General features: G+C 33.1%; 1 non-coding gene across 1 annotated transcript; it reads left to right on the top strand.

Annotated features, from left to right (window-relative positions):
• The first annotated feature begins 3,162 nt into the window (after nucleotides 1-3,162).
• Nucleotides 3,163-3,269, top strand: LOC122737469. The gene has a single exon (XR_006354302.1). It is a non-coding gene; the product is annotated as a U6 spliceosomal RNA (small nuclear RNA).
• Nucleotides 3,270-7,747: the final 4,478 nt, after the last annotated feature.

The following is a 7,747-nucleotide window of genomic DNA, read 5'->3' as shown; positions in this document are numbered from 1 at the left end:
TTAAAAAATCCCCAAGCCAGACAGCTAGGTGGCACAGTGGATAAAGCACTGGCCCTGGATTCAGGAGGACCTGAGTTCAAATTTGGCCTCAGACACTTCACACTTACTAGCTGTGTGACCCTAGGCAAGTCACTTAACCCTCATTGCCCTGCAAAAAAAAAATCCCCATGTCCAGGTGAATTTACAAGTTAATTCTCACCAATGTTTAAGAAACAATTAATCCCAATACTATATAAAATATTTGAAAAAATAGGTAAAGAAGGAGACCTACCAAATAGCTTTTACAATACAATTATGGCTTAGATACTTAAACCAGGGAGAGTGAAAATAGAGAAAGAAAACTATATTATATGTGTGTATACGTATACCTCTGTGTGTTATTTCTATATAATATAGTATGTGTATAATGGATGGACATGGTGTGATGGACATACACACATACACATTTTATATATATATATATATATATATATATAGAGAGAGAGAGAGAGAGAGAGAGAGAGTTTTAAAACATATTTTCCCACATCCCATTCAACATTTATAATTTTCATTTTCTGTCATCTTTGCCAACCATATAAGTTTGAGACAGCACTCAAGAGTTGTTTTAATTGGCACTTCTCTAATTATTGGAGATTTAGAGCATTTTAAAATGCTCTACTAGGCTATTCTTACATAATGGCTCGGTTCCATATTTACATATGTATGATTATACAAATATGATAGACACACACAGAAGAAAGAGAGAAGGAGGAGTAGAGGGGAAAGGAGAAGAGAGGGGAGAGGAGAGGATAAGGGGAGGAAGAGGCACAAAGGCAGAGAGAGAGAGAAAGAGAGGGAGGGAAAGGGAGAGAGGGAGAGAGAGAGAGAGAATGAATGAGGTTTTTCAGAGAAACTTGCTGCAAAGATTTTTCTTCAAAGTTACTGGTTTTTTTCTCATTTTCATTGCCTTCGTAGTATTTCTGCAAAAGCTTAAAGTTTATGTAATCAAAAACAATCTATTTTACCTCTTATGAATTGCTCTTGTTTGGTCATGAACTCTTCCTTATAAATCTGACAGGTAATATCTTCAATGATCCACTCATTTGCTTATACTATCACCCTTTTTATATCTAAATTGTGTACTGATTTTGAGTTTAGCTTATATATGTGAGATGTTAATCATTGCCCAGTTTCTGCCAGACAACTTTCCAGTTTTCCCAAAAATTTTTGTCAAATACTCACTAGGATATTTGAAGTAATTAAACACTGGGTTACTGTTCTCATTCACTTTGGAATACTGAGTGCCTAATCTTTTCCATTGATCAATATATTCATACTACCAAATTGTTTTGAAGATTACAGCTTTATACTATAGTGTGAGAAGAGGTACTACTAGTTTTCTTTCCTTCCCATTTTTTTCATTAATTCCCTTACTATTCTTGAACTTTTGTGCCTCCAAATGAATTTCAATTTTTTTCTAGCTCTATAAATAATTCTTTCATAGTTTGATTGGTGACAATGAATAAGAAAATGTATTTAGGTAATATTGTCCTTTTTATTATATTGGCTCAGAATACACTTAATATTTCTCTTGTTCTTTAAATTTGTGGACTGTTTTATAATTGTAGTCATATAATTCTTGTTTGTAACTTGGTAGGTAGATTTCCAAGTGTTTTAAAATTTGGAGGTACTTGAAGTAGAATTTCTCTTTCTATCACTTCCTATGGAATTTTGTTGGTAATATGTAGAAATGCTCATCACTTGTATAGGCTTGTTTTATACCCAGCAAATGTACTGAGGTTCTTAATTATTTGGGCTATTTTTTGGTTGATTCTCTAGGGCTATCATATGCTTTTAAAAGTAAGGGAGGAGGCAGCTAGGTGGTTCAGTGGATAAAGCACAAGCCCTGGATTCAGGAGTACCTGAGTTCAAATCCAGCCTCAGACACTTGACACTTACTAGCTGTGCAACCCTGGGCAAGTCACTTAACCCCCATTGCTCCACAAAAAAAAAAAGTAAGCAAGATTGGTTAATTGAGGGAGGCAGTGGGGGAGAACTAAAAAGATCCACCAGATTAGCTGGCTCATGGAGAAATAAGGGTTGGTGGGTGGGGTGCATTAAAGAAATCCACCAGGTTCGTTAATTCCTGGCTTTCTCAACAAAACTGTAGGACCCAAATTTAATATGGGGAGTGTCAATTGGGTGGCTCACCATAATATTGTGGTTCAGAAACTAATGAGGGACTTCTAGGTCCAAAGTTTCCTCTTTTCCAAACTGCCTTTTTTTAGTTATTTCTCCCAGGCTAATAAGAAAGGAGATTAACAGCCTCTTTTCCACAAGCAAATCAGGTTTTATTCATGGGAATAAAATATATAACAAAGGTTAATTTAATAAAGCCAAGGACAAGGGAATAGGGGAAGAGAAAAATGGATAAGCTCCTTGGCTCTAGCAAAGACTGGCACAATCCCCAAACTTGTTTCCATCTCAGCTAATTTGAAGAGTTGGCCTCATTTCTATTAACTCACCACCTGGGCCTGTAGTTTCAGTAGGAGACAGCTGTGCAGCCCACTCTAGTCCACTCTCTGAAGTTCACCAAAGGAAAAAAGAGCTCCCAACCTCAGTGTTCTCCTTTTCTACTTTTTCTCTTCCTCCCCCAAAAGGGAGGTCCTTCAAGCTGGATGGCTGAGAGTGGTCCCCCTGGTGACATCAGCAGTATATGGCACTCTGGGCAGCCCAGGTGTGGCCCATTTCTAATCATCCCAAGTAGGTAGGTACTGAACCGGTTTCTCAAACAATACTAGATCAATCAGGTGACACCCCTGGGTATCTGCCAAATTCTATTACTTTATCACAATATATTTTAACTATTTATCAATTGGAGAATGACTCTCATTCATATAAATTAGAGAAAGTTCTTCATGTTTGAGATATGAGACCTTTAGCTGAGAAACTATCTATAAAAATTTTCTCCCAATTTTCTATTTTCCTTCTATCTTGATTACATTGGTTTGGGTTTTTTTTTTTTTTTGCAAAACCTACTTAATGTTATGTCATCAAAATTATCCATTTTACACCTCACAATGCTCTTTAGCTCTTGTTTATTCATAAAATTATTCTCCTATCCATAAATCTTATAGGTAAAATGTTCCATATTCTTCTAATTTTCTTAAGATATCTCCTTTTGTGCTCGCTTCGGCAGCACATATACTAAAATTGGAACGATACAGAGAAGATTAGCATGGTCCCTGCACAAAGATGACACTCAAATTCGTGAAGCATTCCATACTTTTATAAAAAAAAAAATATCTCCTTTTATATATAGAACAGGGATGAATTTTGCCCTTTTCTTGGTTAATAGTGTAAGATATTGCTCTATGCCCAATCTGTAACACTACTTTCAAGTTTTTCCAACAATTTTCCCAAATAATGAATTCTTACCCCAAAAGCTTAAAGCTTTACCTTTATCAAAAATAAAAAGATTACTATAATCATTTGCTACTGTGTATTATATGTCTATTTTTTCCCACTGATCTACCTTTCTATTTCTTAACCAGTACAAGACAGTTTTGAAAATAACTGCCTTATAATATAGTTTGAAATATGATTCTGCTAAATCTCCTTCCTTTACTTTTTTTTTTTTTAAGTGAGGCAATTGGGGTTAAGTGACTTGCCCAGGGTCACACAGCTAGTAAGTGTTAAGTGTCTGAGGCCGGATTTGAACTCAGGTACTCCTGACTCCAGGGCTAGTGCTCTATCCACTGCACCACCAAGCTGCCCCTTCCTTTACTTTTTTATTAGTTCCTTTGATATTCTTGACTTTTTGTTCTTTCAAATGAATTCCATTTTTTTCTAGCTCAGTAAAATATTTTTTAGCAGTTTAATTAGAATGGCTCTGCTTACTTGTGAGAAATTGACATCTCTCTGATTATTTAAATTATGTTCGTGTGGGTCCTGGATTTGTCTCTCAGATATTTTATACAGTCTGCAGTTATTTTTAATAAGGTTCCTCTTATTATCTCTTTTTGCAGGGTATTATTGGTAATCTATAGAAATGCTGATGATTTATGTGGATTTAATTTATATCCTGCTATTTTACTAAAATTATAAATTGTTTCCAATAACTTTTAGTTGAATTTTTAGAATTTTCCAAATATATCATCATATCACCTACAAAAGATACCTTATTACTCATTCTGATTCCTTCAATTTCTTTATTCTCTTATTGCTATTGCTACCATTTCAATTAAATATCTAATAACACTGTTGACAATGAACATCTTTTTTTCACTCCTGATATTATTTGGAAGGCTTCTAGCATATCTCCATTAAAAATATTGTTTGCTGATAGTTTTAGGTAGGTGTTTCTTAACTTTTTTTTTTTTTTAGTGAGGCAATCGTGGTTAAGTGACTTGCCCAGGGTCACACAGCTAGTAAGTGTTAAGTGTCTGAGGCCAGATTTGAACTCAGGTACTCCTGACTCCAAGGCCGGTGCTCTATCCACTGCACCACCTAGCTGCCCCTTTAACATTTTAAGGGAAAATTTCTTTTATACCTATTCTTTCAAGTGTTTTTAATAAGAATGAACTTTATTTCCTGCAATTATTGATATAATATTATTTCTGGTTAATTTTGTTGTTGATACAAAGAATTATTTAAATATTTTTTTCTTTATGGTTAAACTATACCTATATTCCTGGTATAAATCCCACTTAGTCACCATATATAGTCTTTGTAATACAGTTTTTCGTTTCTTAGATAGTATTTTATTTAGGATTTCTGTATCCATGTTCATTAATGAAATTGGTTTATAATTTTCTTTCTCTGCTTTTGCTCTTCCTGGTTTCAGTATTAGAATATATTTGTTTCATAAACAGAGTTTGGTAGGACTCATTATTTGCCTATTATTTTAAATAATTTCTTTACTGTTGGAATTAGTTGATTTTTAATGTTTGGTAGAACTCACTTGTAAATCCATTTGGTCTTGATGCTATTTTTCTTAGGAAGCTTATTTATGGTATGTTCATTTTTCCCCCTAGATTTATTCTATTTCCTCTTCTGTTAATTTAAGCAATTTAAATTTTTGTAAACATTCTTTCATTCCACATAAATTATTAAATTTATTATTATAGCATTGGGCAAGATAACTTATTATAGTCATTTTAATTGCATCTTTGTTAGTGATACATTCACACATCTCATTTTTAATGCTAGCGATTTGGTTTTTTCTTTTTTTAATCACAATAATCAATGGTTTTTCTATTTTTTTCATAAAAATTCCTAGTTTTAAATGGTTTTCTTACACTCAATTTTATTAATCTCATCTTTTTTTAGAATTCCCAATTTGTTACTTAATTGGGGATTTTTAATTTGTTCTTTTTCTAGTTTTTTAATTGCATAACCAATTCATTGGTCTGCTCTTTATTTTATTGATATCAATTATCTTCTGATTACTACTTTTGTTGCAACTCATAGGTTTTGAGATAGTGTCTCATTATTGTCACTGTCTAATGAAATTGAAAATTGTTCTTTAACCTACTCATTCTTTAATATTAGGTTGTCTGGTAATCTGTATGTCCACGGTCCTTTATTGAGTATAATTTTTATTGCATTTTAGTATAAAGAGAATGGATTTAATAATTCTGTTTTTCTGCATTTAACCAATTTTTATGCATTAATATATGGTAAACTTTTGTAAAGGTGCCATGTTTACTGAGAAAAAGGTGTATTTCTTTCTATTCCCATTCAATTCTCTCCAGATTTCTATCACATCTAGCTTATCTAAGATTCTATTCACCTCCTTAACTTCTTTCTTATTTATTGTTTGGTTAGATTTATTTAATTTTGAGAAGGGAAGGTTAAGTCTCCTGCTATTATAGTACTACTACCTATTTCCACCTGTAGTTTTTTTTTACTTTTCCTTTAACATTTTAGATGCATGGTATTTGCTGCACACAAGTTAATATTAGAATTTTATGGTACTTTTAATCATAATGTACTTTGCCTGTTGTCTCCTTTAATTAAATCTATTTTAGCTTTAACTTTGAGATCATTATTGCTACCACCCGTGCTTGTTTTTTTACCTCATCTGAAACAAAATATATTCTACTCTAATCCTTTATTTTAACTCTGTGTATCTCTCATTTTAAGACGCATTTCTTATAAACATATTGTTAAATGCTGATTTTTAATCTATTCTTGTTTTTGTTTTAAGAGTGAGTTCATCTCATTCACATTCAATATTATAATAACTAGTTATGTATTTCTCTCAATCATATTTTTCTCTCATTTTACTCAAGCCCTCCTCACATATCTGATTTACTTCTAATCACTACCTCCTTAATATATACACTTTTAAAGAATTTTTCCCTTATCCTCTCCCCTCCAGTCTCCTACTTCTTGATCCATCCACCCTCCTAAAAGTGTCTCCCTTATCCCTTGGCTTCATATTTCTCTATAAATTCAGGAGATTTTTTTATACATATATGAGTGTTTGTGTTTGTGTGTGTGTGTGTGTGTGTGTGTCTTTCTGTATGTTATTCCCTCTTCAACCCAATTCTGGTTAGAATAAGATTTCAGCACTACCAGACCTCCACCCCCACCTATTTCCACTGTAAGAATTCTTACATTCATACCTCATTTGTATGAATTAATTGCTCCAGTTTATTTCTCCCTATTCAATTTTACTTTTTAGAATTATCTCATCATACTCAGCTCAACCAATCCTTCTGCCTACATATGCTCTTTCAAACTACCCCTTTGATATAAGTGAAACAACTTCACTATAATTTGCCTTATCATACCTATGTCTTCCCCATCATTTTTCTTCCACTTAATAGTATTTTATTTTTCCAATTACATGTAAAGATAGTTTGCAACATTAATTTTTATAAGATTCTGAGTTCCAATTTTATCTCTTTCCCTCCCTCCCCTCACCCCTTTCCAAGACAATGATCTGAAATATGTTACACATATACAATGATGTTAAATATATTTCCACATTAGCCATATTTGGAAAGAAGAATCAGAATATGAGAAAAAAACAAAAAAAGTAAAAACAGTATGCTCTGATATGCATTCAGACTCCATAGTTCTTTCTCTGGGTATGGATAGCATTTTCCATCATGAGGCTTTTGAAATTGTCTTAGCTCATCATAATGTTGAAAAGAGATGTCTATCATAGTTGATCATCATATAATGCTGCTATTACTGTGTACAATGTTCTCTTGGTTCTGCTCCATTCATTCAACACCAGTTCATATAAGTATTTCTAGGTTTTTATGAAATCTTGCTCATCATTTCTTATAGCACAATAACATTTTCCATTATATTCATATACCACAACTTGTTCAGCCATTTTCCAATTAATGGGCAACCCCTCTGTTTCCAATTCTTTGCCACCACAAAAAGAGCTTCTATACATATTTTTGTACACCTGGGTTGTTTTCCCTCTTTTATTATCTCTTTGGAATACAGACCTGATAGTGCATTGCTGAATCAAAGGGTATGCACAGTTCTATAGATCTTTGGACAAACAGCCAAACTGTTCTCCAGAATGATTGGATTAGTTCACAATTCCAACAAAAATGTTTTAATGTCCCAATTTTCCCACACCTTCTCCAATATTTATAATTTTCCTTTTCTATCATAATAACCAATCTGATTGGTATGAGATGTTTTAATTTTAATTTCTCTAGTTAATTGTGATTTAGAGCATTTTATTTTGTGGGGCAATGGGGGTTAAGTGACTTGCCCAGGGTCACACAGCTAG

The sequence above is a fragment of the Dromiciops gliroides genome, chromosome 1 (assembly GCF_019393635.1).
Source record: "Dromiciops gliroides isolate mDroGli1 chromosome 1, mDroGli1.pri, whole genome shotgun sequence".
NCBI lineage: Eukaryota > Metazoa > Chordata > Mammalia > Microbiotheria > Microbiotheriidae > Dromiciops > Dromiciops gliroides.
Note: the sequence above shows the minus strand (reverse complement) of the source record. Positions and strands in the feature narration are given on the sequence as shown.